Here is a 13,962-nt window from a genome sequence, read left to right on the forward strand (position 1 = left end):
TACTATATACAGGGTCAGTTAATACCATACTGTATACAGGGTCAGTTAATACCATACTATATACAGGGTCAGTTAGTACCATACTATATACAGGGTCAGTTAATACCATACTATATACAGGGTCAGTTAATACCATACTATATACAGGGTCAGTTAATACCATACTATATACAGGGTCAGTTAATACCATACTATATACAGGGTCAGTTAATACCATACTATATACAGGGTCAGTTAATACCATACTATATACAGGGTCAGTTAATACCATACTATATACAGGGTCAGTTAATACCATACTATATACAGGGTCAGTTAATACCATACTATATACAGGGTCAGTACCATATTAACAATGTACAGGGAAACTGTATATGATATGTAGAGGGGGAGTCAAAGAGGAGAGGGGGAGTCAAAGAGGAGAGAGGGGGGAGTCAAAGAGGAGAGAGAGAGAGAGACAGAGAGAGAGAGAGAGAGAGAGAGAGAGGGAGAGAGAGAGAGAGAGAGAGAGAGAGAGGAGAGAAAGGCAGCAGGAGAAGGAGAGGGGAGAGTTTCAAGTCAATGTCACCTGTTAAGTACAGTGAAATGCCTTTCTTGCAAGTTCTACCCCCACCAATGCAGTAATCAATATCAATGTGAAGATAACAAGGTAGAACAAACAGAAATAAACCTAAAAATAACATCACAATGTAAGAAGCATACTACTGAATATGTACAGGGATACTGGAGTGATGGAGGTAGATATGTGTAGGGGGAAGGAGACAGGGATACTGGAGTGATGGAGGTAGATATGTATAGGGGGAAGGAGACAGGGATACTGGAGTGATGGAGGTAGATATGTATAGGGGGAAGGAGACAGGGATACTGGAGTGATGGAGGTAGATATGTATAGGGGGAAGGAGACAGGGATACTGGAGTGATGGAGGTAGATATGTATAGGGGGAAGGGGACAGGGATACTGGAGTGATGGAGGTAGATATGTATAGGGGGAAGGAGACAGGGATACTAGAGTGATGGAGGTAGATATGTATAGGGGAAGGAGACAGGGATACTGGAGTGATGGAGGTAGATATGTATAGGGGGAAGGGGACAGGGATACTGGAGTGATGGAGGTAGATATGTATAGGGGGAAGGAGACAGGGATACTGGAGTGATGGAGGTAGATATGTATAGGGGAAGGAGACAGGGATACTGGAGTGATGGAGGTAGATATGTATAGGGGGAAGGAGACAGGGATACTAGAGTGATGGAGGTAGATATGTATAGGGGGAAGGAGACAGGGATACTGGAGTGATGGAGGTAGATATGTATAGGGGGAAGGAGACAGGGATACTGGATTGATGGAGGTAGATATGTATAGGGGGAAGGAGACAGGGATACTGGAGTGATGGAGGTAGATATGTATAGGGGGAAGGGGACAGGGATACTGGAGTGATGGAGGTAGATATGTATAGGGGGAAGGAGACAGGGATACTAGAGTGATGGAGGTAGATATGTATAGGGGAAGGAGACAGGGATACTGGAGTGATGGAGGTAGATATGTATAGGGGAAGGGGACAGGGATACTGGAGTGATGGAGGTAGATATGTATAGGGGGAAGGAGACAGGGATACTGGAGTGATGGAGGTAGATATGTATAGGGGGAAGGAGACAGGGATACTGGAGTGATGGAGGTAGATATGTATAGGGGGAAGGAGACAGGGATACTAGAGTGATGGAGGTAGATATGTATAGGGGGAAGGAGACAGGGATACTAGAGTGATGGAGGTAGATATGTATAGGGGGAAGGAGACAGGGATACTGGAGTGATGGAGGTAGATATGTATAGGGGGAATATATCCAGGAATAGGGAATAGGGTGCCATAGGGCTCTGGTCTAAAGTAGTGCACTATATAGGGAATAGGGTGCCATAGGGCTCTGGTCTAAAGTAGTGCACTATATAGGGAATAGGGTGCCATAGGGCTCTGGTCTAAAGTAGTGCACTATACAGGGAATAGGGTGCCATAGGGCCCTGGTCTAAAGTAGTGCACTATATAGGAATGAGGGTGCCATTCGGGTTCCGGGAAGTGTAATAAACAGTCTGATTAAACAGGCCCTATGACACCCTATTCGCTATATAGTGCACTACTGACCAGGGCTCTACTGGTGAAAAGTAGTGCACTGTAAAGGAAAAAGGGTGCCATTCGGGATCCAGGAAGTGTCCCTGACCATCTGGGGTCGGCAGCACCTTACCCCAACATCTGTATGACACACTGATCTACATAATCTAATCACAGGTTAATTTCACTGAAGGAGGAGAGGTGGCTCTGCCAAGACCTTAACACTGGTAATAGGAGGACCTGTCTGTCTGTCACACACACACACACACACACACACACACACACACACACACACCGGTCTGTGTCTAATTTCTCAATAACAGCTGGAAATCAAATCGGAAGAAAGTCTCTAGGTATGGCTCGCCTGAGGTAGAGTACCTCATGATAAGCTATAGACCACACTATCTACCAAGACGTCTATTTACCACCACAGAACGATGCTGGCACTAAGACCGCTCTCAACCAACTCTATAAGGCCATAAAAGCAAACAAGAAAAAGCTCATCTAGAAGCAGCGCTCCTAGTGGCCAGGGACTTTAATGCAGGCACATTTAAATCAGTTTTACCTCATTTCCACCAACATGTGAAACCAGAGGTAAAGATACTCCAGACCATCTTTACTCAACACACAGAGACACGTACAAAGCTCTCCCTCGCCCTCCATTTGGCAAATGTGACCATATTTCCTCCTGCTTACAAGCAAAAAGTAAAGCAGGAATTACCAATGACTCAATAAAAAAGTGGTCCAATGACGCTAAGCTACGGGACTGTTTTGCACAAACTGGAATATGTTCCGGGATTCTTCTGATGGCATTGAGGAGTACACGACATCAGTCACTTGCTTTATCAATTAGTGAATCGACGACGTCGTCCCCACAGCGACTGTACGTACATACCCCAACAAGAAGCCATGGGTTACAGGTAACATTCGCACTGAGCTAAACTAGACGAGCTAAATTACTTCAATGCGCACTTCGAGACAAGCAACACTGAAGCATGCATTAAAGCACCAGCTGTTCCAGACGACTGTGTGATCACGCTCGCCGTAGCGATGTGAGTAAGACCTTTAAACAGGTCAACATTCACAAGGCCTTGCATCAGTGAGGTTGTGACAATTAAAACCTTCCCTAACCTGAAACCGTGGATTGACGGGAGCATTCACGCAAAACTGAAAGCGCAAACCACTGCTTTTAATCACGGCAAGGTGACCAGAAACATGACCAAATACAAACAGTGTAGCTTTTCCCTCTGGAAGGAAAACAAACAAGCTAAGCTTCAGTATAGAGACAAAGTAGAGTCGAAATTCAATGGCTCAAATATCTACAGTCAATCACAGATTACAAAAAAAAAAGAAAACCAGCCCTGTCGTGGACACCGACGTCTTGCTCCCAGACAAATTAAACAACTTCTTTGCTCACTTTGAGGACAATACAGTGCCATTGACACGGCCAGCTACCCAAACCTGTGGGCTCTCCTTCACCATGGCCAACGTGAGTAAAACATTTAAACGTGTTAATCCTCGCAAGTCTGCCGGCCCAGACGGTATCCCCAGCCGCGTCCTCAGAGCATGCGCAGACCAGCTGGCTGCTGTGTTTACGGACATATTCCATCAATCCCTATCCCAGTCAGCTGTGCCCACATGTTTCAAGATGGCCACCATTGTTCCTGTTCCCAAGAAAGCTAAGGTAACTGAGCTAAATGACTACCGCCCCGTAGCACTCACTTCCGTCATCATGAAGTGCTTTGACTAGTCAAGGATCATATGACCTCCACCCTACCTGATTTCCTAGACCCACTCCAATTTGCTTACCGCCCCAATAGGTCCACAGACGACACAATCACACTGCACACTGCCCTAACCCATCTGGACAAGAGGAATACCTATGTAAGAATGCTGTTCATCGACAACAGCTCAGCATTTAACACCATAGTTCCTTCCAAACTCGTCATTAAGCTCGAGGCCCTGGGTCTCGACCCCGCCCTGTGCAACTGGGTCCTGGACTTCCTGACGGGCCGTCCCCAGGTGGTGAGGGTAGGTAACAACATCTCCACCCCGCTGATGCTCAACACGGGGGCCCCAAAAGGGTGCGTTCTCAGCCCTCTCCTGTACTCCCTGTTCACCCATGACGGCGTGGCCATGCACGCCTCCAAGTCAATCATCAACTTTGCAGACGACACTACAGTGGTAGGCTTGATTACCAACAACGACGAGACGGCTTACAGGGAGGTGGTGAGGGCCCTCGCAGTGTGGTGTCAGGAAAATAACCTCACACTCAACGTCAACAAACCAAAGGAGATGATCGTGGACTTCAGGAAACAGCAGAGGGAACACCCCCCTATTAGGACATCTACGGTGTGCATGACACATGACACATGTTGTTGTTCTAACAATTGTTTACAGACAGATTATTTCACTTATAATTCACTAAGTCACAATTGAAGTGGGTCAGAAGTTTACATATGCTAAGTTGACTGTGCCTTTAAACAGCTTTGAGGGGTGGCCAGTCCTCTTCTGGCTGTGCCGGGTGGAGATTACAACAGAACATGGCCAAGATGTTCACCTGTTCATAGATGACCAGCAGGGTCAAATAAAAATAATCACAGTGGTTGTCAAGGGTGCAACAAGTCAGCACCTCAGGAGTAAATGTCAGTTGGCTTTTCATAGCCGATCATTCAGAGTATCTCAACCGCTCATGCTGTCTCTAGAGAGTTGAAAACAGCAGGTCTGGGACAGGTAGCACGTCCGGTGAACAGGTCAGGGTTCCCATAGTTGCAGGCAGAACAGTTGAAAGCAGCAGCACAGCCAGGTGGACTCAGGACAACAAGGAGTCATCATGCCAGGTAGTCCTGAGGCATGGTCCTAGGGCTCAGGTCCACCGAGAGAGAGAAAGAAAGAGAGAGGATTAGAGAGAGCATACTTAAATTCACACAGGACACTGAAAAAGACAGGAGAAATACTCCAGATATAACAGACTGACCCTAGCCCCCCGACACATAAACTACTGCAGCATAAATACTGGAGGCTGAAACAGGAGGGGTCAGGAGACACTGTGGCCCTGTCCGACGATACCCCTGGACAGGGCCAAACAGGCAGGATATAACCCCACCCACCTTGCCAAAGCACAGCCCCCACACCACTAGAGGGATATCTTCAACCCCCAACTTACCATCCTAAGGCAAGGCTGAGTATAACCCACAAAGATCTCCGCCACGGCACAACCCAAGGGGGGTGCCAACCCGGACAGGAAGATCATGTCAGTGACTCAACCCACTCAAGTGACTCACCCCTCCTAGAGACGGTATGGAAGAGCACCCGTAAGCCAGTGACTCAGCCCCTGTAATAGGGCTAATATTGTTTAGAGGCAGAGAATCCCAGTAGAGAGAGGGGAACTACACTCAATCACCTAATGAAGAGGTGAGTTTTCAATAAAGACTTAAAGGTTGAGACCAAGTCTGTGTCAGACCATTCAAGTTTCTCAGTGTCCACATCAGCCTCTACAGAGGCTCCATCCACATCGAAGGAGCCACAGTGGAGAGGGATTTCACATGATCCTCTCACACCAGAACAGTCATGAAGAAGGCACTGCAGTACCTCTTCTCCTTCAGGAGGCTGAAACTATTTGGCACAGCCCCTCAGATTCTCAGGACCATTCACAGCTGCTCCATCAAGAGCATCCTGACTGGTTTTATCACCATCTGGTATGGAAGCCCCTCCAGAGGTTGGTGCGGACGGCCCAACGCATCTCTGTGGCTCCCAGCCATCCAGGATGTACATACCAGGTGGTAGCTTAGAAAGGCCCGACAATGACAAAGACTCCAGACACTGAAACATGGATTGCTCACGTCCGGCAGGAGGTACTGCTGCATCAAAGATCAACGGACTCCAAAACAGCTTTTATCCAGCCAGTACCGGTGGATAAAGGCTCAAACGAACAGCTTCTATCCCCATCATACTGTTCATTTCATATGGGCAGGTGGGGTGGTAGCGTCCCACCTGGCCAACATCCGGTGAAAAGGCAGAGCGCGAAATTCAAAAATACCAAATTAAAATATTTAAAATTTTTGAAAATATACAGTGCCTTGCGAAAGTAATCTGCCCCCTTGAACTTTGCGACCTTTTGACACATTTCAGGCTTCAAACATAAAGATATAAAACTGTATTTTTTTGTGAAGAATCAACAACAAGTGGGACAAAATCATGAAGTGGAACGACATTTATTGGATATTTCAATTTTTTTTAACAAATCAAAAACTGAAAAATTGGGCGTGCAAAATTATTCAGACCCCTTAAGTTAATACTTTGTAGCGCCACCTTTTGCTGCGATTACAGCTGTAAGTCGCTTGGGGTATGTCTCTATCAGTTTTGCACATCGAGAGACTGAAATTTTTTCCCATTCCTCCTTGTAAAACAGCTTGAGCTCAGTGAAGTTGGATGGAGAGCATTTGTGAACAGCAGTTTTCAGTTCTTTCCACAGATTCTCGATTGGATTCAGGTCTGGACTTTGACTTGGCCATTCTAACACCTGGATATGTTTATTTTTGAACCATTCCATTGTAGATTTTGCTATATGTTTTGGATCATTGTCTTGTTGGAAGACAAATCTCCGTCCCAGTCTCAGGTCTTTTGCAGACTCCATCAGGTTTTCTTCCAGAATGGTCCTGTATTTGGCTCCATCCATCTTCCCATCAATTTTAACCATCTTCCCTGTCCCTGCTGAAGAAAAGCAGGCCCAAACCATGATGCTGCCACCACCATGTTTGACAGTGGGGATGATGTGTTCAGGGTGATGAGCTGTGTTGCTTATACGCCAAACATAACGTTTTGTATTGTTGCCAAAAAGTTCAATTTTGGTTTCATCTGACCAGAGCACCTTCTTCCACATGTTTGGTGTGTCTCCCAGGTGGCTTGTGGCAAACTTTAAACAACAGTTTTTATGGATATCTTTAAGAAATGGCTTTCTTCTTGCCACTCTTCCATAAAGGCCAGATTTGTGCAATATACGACTGATTGTTGTCCTATGGACAGAGTCTCCCACCTCAGCTGTAGATCTCTGCAGTTCATCCAGAGTGATCATGGGCCTCTTGGCTGCATCTCTGATCAGTCTTCTCCTTGTATGAGCTGAAAGTTTAGAGGGACGGCCAGGTCTTGGTAGATTTGCAGTGGTCTGATACTCCTTCCATTTCAATATTATCGCTTGCACAGTGCTCCTTGGGATGTTTAAAGCTTGGGAAATCTTTTTGTATCCAAATCCGGCTTTAAACTTCTTCACAACAGTATCTCGGACCTGCCTGGTGTGTTCCTTGTTCTTCATTGGATCATTCAGAGATCCTCACTGAACTTCTGGAGAGAGTTTGCTGCACTGAAAGTAAAGGGGCTGAATAATTTTGCACGCCCAATTTGTCAGTTTTTGATTTGTTAAAAAAGTTTGAAATATCCAATAAATGTCGTTCCACTTCATGATTGTGTCCCACTTGTTGTTGATTCTTCACAAAAAATACAGTTTTATATCTTTATGCTTGAAGCCTGAAATGTGGCAAAAGGTCAAGGGGGCCGAATACTTTCGCAAGTCACTGTATATACAGTATCAATATATATATATCAATATACAGTGGGGAGAACAAGTATTTGATACACTGCTATTTTGCAGGTTTTCCTACTTACAAAGCATGTAGAGGTCTGTAGTTTTTATCATAGGTTAAAAAAAAATCCTGAAAATCACATTGAATTATTTTTAAGTAACTAATTTGCATTTTATTGCATGACATAAGTACTTGATCACCTACCAACCAGTAAGAATTCCGGCTCTCACAGACCTGTTAGTTTTTCTTTCAGAAGCCCTCCTGTTCTCCACTCATTACCTGAATTAACTGCACCTGTTTGAACTCGTTACCTGTATAAAAGCCACCTGTCCACACACTCAATCAAACAGACTCCAACCTCTCCACAATGGCCAAGACCAGAGAGCTGTGTAAGGACATCAGGGTTAAAATTGTAGACCAGCACAAGGCTGGGATGGGCTACAGGACAAGTTCAAGATGGCGGTCAATCACCCTTGGTCTGGGGCTCCATGCAAGATCTCACCTCGTGGGGCATCAATGATCATGAGGAAGGTGCGGGATCAGCCCAGAACTACACGGCAGGACCTGTTCAATGACCTGAAGAGAGCTGGGACCACAGTCTCAAAGAAAACCATTAGTAACACACTACGCCGTCATGGATTAAAATCCTGCAGCGCACGCAAGGTCCCCCTGCTCAACCCAGCGCATGTCCAGGCCCGTCTGAAGTTTGCCAATGACCATCTGGATGATCCAGAGGAGGAATGGGAGAAGGTCATGTGGTCTGATGAGACAAAAATAGAGCTTTTTGGTCTAAACTCCACTCGCCATGTTTGGAGGAAGAAGAAGGATGAGTACAACCCCAAGAACACCATCCCAACCGTGAAGCATGGAGGTGGAAACATCATTCTTTGGGGATGCTTTTCTGCAAAGGTGACAGGACGACTGCACCATATTGAGGGGAGGATGGATGGGGCCATGTATCGCGAGATCTTGGCCAACAACCTTCCCTCAGTAAGAGCATTGAAGATGGGCCGTGGCTGGGTCTTCCAGCATGACAACGACCCGAAACACACAGCCAGGGCAACTAAGGAGTGGCTCCGTAAAAAGCATCTCAAGGTCCTGGAGTGGCCTAGCCAGTCTCCAGACCTGAACCCAATAGAAAATCTTTGGAGGAAGCTGAAAATCCGTATTGGGCCAAAATCCCCGCTGCAGTGTGTGAAAACCTGGTCAAGAACTACAGGAAACGTATGATCTCTGTAATTGCAAACAAATGTTTCTGTAGCAAATATTAAGTTCTGCTTTTCTGATGTATCAAATACTTTAATTAATTACTTAAAAATCATACAATGTGATTTTCTGGATTTTTGTTTTAGATTCCGTCTCTCACAGTTGAATAAAATTGATAAAAATTACAGACCTCTCCATGCAGTAGGAAAAACTGCACAATTGACAGTGTTTAAAAATACTTGTTTTCCCCACTGTATATATCAATATATATCAATATATCAATACACATCCAAACTAATGTGATAGAGTGAGGTCTTTGAAGATTCCCATTCTAGTTGTTTATTACTATGTGGAATAAACAATAAAAATGAACAGTAAATAAATAAACATTACACTCATAAAAGTTCCAAAAGAATAAAGACATTTCAAATGTAATATTATGTCTATATACAGTGTTGTAATGATGTGCAAATAGTTAAAGTACACAAGGGAAGTTAAATAAACATAAATATGGGTTGTATTTACAATGGTGTTTGTTCTTCACACTGTGCTATTTCACCCAAAAGATATGGGATCTTATCCAAATAGGGTTTGTTTTCGAATTCTTTATGGGTCTGTTGATTTGTCACGATTTGGTTGGGTCTAATTGTGTTGCTGTCCTGGGGCTCTGTGTGGTTTGTTATTGCTTGTGAACAGAGCCCCAGGATCAGCTTGCTCACGGGACTCTTCTCCAGGTTCATCTCTCTGTAGGTGATGGCTTTGTTATGGAAGGTTTGGGAATCTCTTCCTTGTAGTTGGTTGTAGAATTTAACAGCTCTTCTCTAGATGTTGATCATTAGCGGGTATCGGCCTAATTCTGCTCTGCATATTTTTGTAGAATTCTGCATGCAGTCTCAATTTGGTGTTTCTCCCATTTTGTGAATTCTTGGTTGGTGAGCAGACTCCAGACCTCACAACCATAAAGGGAAATGGGTTCTATAACTAATTCAAGTATTTCTTAGCAGGCCTCTCTCTCAGAATAGCAGAATAATGAGTTGGCTTCTAAATGATGAAACAAGGAACTTGGTGCATCAATTAAAAGTCATTTAGATACGGAGAGGGAAGCAATAACTGGACTGTCAGAGAGGGGATTATACTATATACTGCATGAGTGTATGTGTATGCGGTGTGTGTGTGAATGTGTGTGTGTGTGTGTGTGTGTGTTTGTTATTATTTGCTATATACAGGAGCTACCGATAAAGAGTCAATGTGCGGGGGGCACCGGTATTGAGGTAATTGTGTACATGTAGGTAGAGTTATTAAAGTGGCTATGCATAGATAACAACAGGGAGTAGCAGCAGTTTGGGGGAGGGGGGCAATACAAATAGTCTGGGTAGCCATTTGATTAGATGTTCAGGAGTCTTATGGCTTGGGGGTAGAAGCAGTTTAGAAGCCTCTTGGACCTAGACTTGGTGCTCCGGTACCGCTTGCCATGCGGTAGCAGAGAGAACAGTCTATTACTATGGTGGCTGTAGTCTTTGACCATTTTTAGGGCCTTCCTCTGACACCTCCTAGTATAGAGGTCCTGGATGGCAGGAAGCTTGGCCCCAGTGATGTACTGGGCTGTACGCACTAACCCTCTGTAGTGCCTTGCGGTCAGAGGCCAAGCAGTTGCCATACCAGGTAGTGATTCAACCAGTCAGGATGCTCTGGATGGTGCAGCTGTAGAACCTTTTGAGGATCTGAGGACCCATGCCAAATCTTTTCAGTCTCCTGAGGGGGACTAGGTTTTGTCGTGCCCTCTTCACAACTGTCTTGGTGTGTTTGGACCATGTTAGTTTGTTGGTGATGTGGATGCCAAGGAACTTGAAGCTCTCAACCTGCTCCACTACAGCCCCGTTGATGAGAATGTAATCCTGTAATCCACAATCATCTCCTTGATCATGTTGAGGTTGTTTTCCTTGCACCACATGGTCAGGTCTTTGACCTCCTCCCTATAGGCTGTCTCATCGTTGTTGTAAATCAGGACTACCACTGGTGTGTAGTCAGCAAACTTAATGATGGTTTTGGAGTCATACCTGGCAGTGCGGTCATGAGTGAACAGGGACTACAGGAGTGGACTGAGCACGCATCCCTGAGGGTCTCCCGTGTTGAGGATCAGCCTGGTGGATGTGTTATTACCTACCCTCACCACCTGGTGTCGACCCGTCAGGAAGTCCAGGATCCAGTTGCAGAGGGAGGTCTTTAGTCCCAGGGTCCTTAGCTTAGTGATGAGCTTCGTGGGCACTATGGTGTTGAACGCTGAGCTGTAGTCAATGAACATCATACTCACATAGGTGTTCCTTTTGTCCAGGTGAGAAAGGGCAGTGTGGAGTGCAATAGAGATTGCATCATCTGTGGATCTGTTGGGTCGGTATGCAAATTGGTGTGAGTGTAGAGTTTCTGGGAAATGGTGTTGATGTGAGCCATGACCAGCCTTTCAAAGCATTTCATGGCCACAGTCTACATGGCAACAGCTCTCGGCTGTGCTTCCCTTTGTAGTCTGTAATAGTTTGCGAGCCACATCGATGAGCGTCGTAGCCGGTGTAGTACGATTTGATCTTAGTCTTTATTTAGTATTGATGCTTTGTTTGATGGTTCATCGGAGGGCATAGCGGGATTTCTTATAAGCTTAGAGTTCCGCTCCTTGAAAGCATCAGCTTTACCCTTTAGCTCAGTGCGAATGTTGCCTGTAATCCATGGCTTCTGGTTGGGGTATGTACAGTACAGTCACTGTGGGGACAACGTCCTCAATACACTTATTGATAAAGCCAGTGACTTATGTGGTGTACTCCTCAATGCCATCAGAAGAATCCCGGAACATGTTCCAGTCTGTGATAGCAAAACAGTCCTGTAGTTTAGCATCTGCTTCATCTGACCACTTTTTTATAAACCGAGTCACTGGTGCTTCCTGATTTAATTTTAGCTCGCAAGCAGGAATCAGGAGGATAGCGTTATGATCAGATTTGCCAAATGCAGGGCGAGGGAGAGCTTTGTACGCATCTCTGTGTGCAGAGTAAAGATGGTGTAGAATTGTTTTCCCTCCGGTTGCACATTTAACTTGCTGATAGAAATTAGGTAAAGCTGATTTAAGTTTCCCTGCATTAAAGTCTCCGGCCACTAGGAGCGCCGCCTCTGGATGAGCATTTTCCTGTTTGATTATGGCGGAATACAGCTCATTAAGTGCGGTTTTAGTGTCAGCCTCGATCTGTGGTGGTATGTAAGACAGCTACGAAAAATACAGATGAAAACCAGAGGCCCCCGCCCTGTGTCTTACCAGAGGCTGCTGTTCTATCCTGCTGATAGAGTGTATAACCCACCAGCTGTATGTTCTTAATGTCGTCGTTCAGCCACGACTCGGTGAAACATAAGATATTACAGTTTTTAATGTCACGTTAGGATACGTTAGAAGTACTTTCAGTTCTTTCAGTTCGTGCAATTTATTTTCCAGCCACTGAACGTTAGCTTGCAGAACAGAAGGCAAGGGCAGATTAGCTTCTCGTCGCTTGATCCTCACAAGACGTTCTGATCTCTTTCCGCGAAACCTACGTTTCCTTTTTCAGTGAACCACGGGGATCTGGGCCTGGTCGGGTGTCTGTAGTAGTATATCCCTCCCGTCCGACTCATTGAGGATCTGGGCCTAGTCGGGTGTCTGTAGTAGTATATCCCTCCCGTCCGACTCATTGAGGATCTGGGCCTGGTCGGGTGTCTGTAGTAGTATATCCCTCCCGTCCGACTCATTGAGGATCTGGGCCTGGTCGGGTGTCTGTAGTAGTATATCCCTCCCGTCTGACTCATTGAGGATCTGGGCCTGGTCGGGTGTCTGTAGTAGTATATCCCTCCCGTCTGACTCATTGAGGATCTGGGCCTGGTCGGGTGTCTGTAGTAGTATATCCCTCCCGTCTGACTCATTGAGGATCTGGGCCTGGTCGGGTGTCTGTAGTAGTATATCCCTCCCGTCTGACTCATTGAGGATCTGGGCCTGGTCGGGTGTCTGTAGTAGTATATCCCTCCCGTCCGACTCATTGAGGATCTGGGCCTGGTCGGGTATCTGTAGTAGTATATCCCTCCCGTCCGACTTATTGAGGATCTGGGCCTGGTCGGGTGTCTGTAGTATTATATCCCTCCCGTCCGACTCATTGAAGAAGAACTCTTTGTCCAGTTCGTGGTGAGTAATCGCTGTTCTAATGTCCAGAAGTTATTTTCGGTCATAAGAGACGGTAGCAGCAATATTATGTACAAAACAAGTTACCAACAACGCAAAAAAACTAACAAAATAGCATGGTTGGTAAAGAGCCTATAAGACGGCATCTTTGTGGACTCAGCGCGAAAGTCCAATTGAAATTGAAATGCAATATTTCCGTGTTGGCCAATCAAAAATTACCTTTAGATATATATCACAATATCTGTAACGCTTCAGCGGCAGGGATTGAATAGTCAAATTAAGATAGCTTTTGCGTATTTGCTTGCTATTGAAATGAGCATGACCTCTGTAGAAAGAGTATTGTATAATTTGTCTAACAATACCTAACCTGGAAAACACACACACTTTGTAAAACAGCAGAGGCTGTGTGGACAAGGAGGGCCCTCCTGTCTGACATAACAGTGATAGTGAGGACAAGGAGGGCCCTCCTGTCTGTCTGAGATAAGAGAGGTTGTGAGAACAAGGAGGGCCCTACTGTCTGTCTGAGATAAATCTTCTTATGGATCAAATCTCCTTAGCGGGATTGGTTTGACAACATCCGGTGAAATGGCAGAGCGCCAAATTCAAAATAAATTACTATAAATATTAAACTTTCATGCAATAAACCAAATTAAAGCTACACTAGTTGTTAATCCAGCCAACGTGTCAGATTTCAAAAAGGCTTTATGGCAAAAGCAAACCATGCTATTATCTGAGGACAGCACCCCATCAAACAAAGACAGACCATCATATTTCATCCCGCCAGGCGCGACACAAAACTCAGAAATAAAGATATAATTCATGCCTTACCTTTGAAGAGCCGTCGTTATATCTCCAAAATTTGATCCAGAAAAACACTGGTTCCAACTCACGCAAC

Source organism: Oncorhynchus kisutch, linkage group LG2 (genome assembly GCF_002021735.2).
Source record: "Oncorhynchus kisutch isolate 150728-3 linkage group LG2, Okis_V2, whole genome shotgun sequence".
Taxonomy (NCBI): Eukaryota; Metazoa; Chordata; class Actinopteri; order Salmoniformes; family Salmonidae; genus Oncorhynchus; species Oncorhynchus kisutch.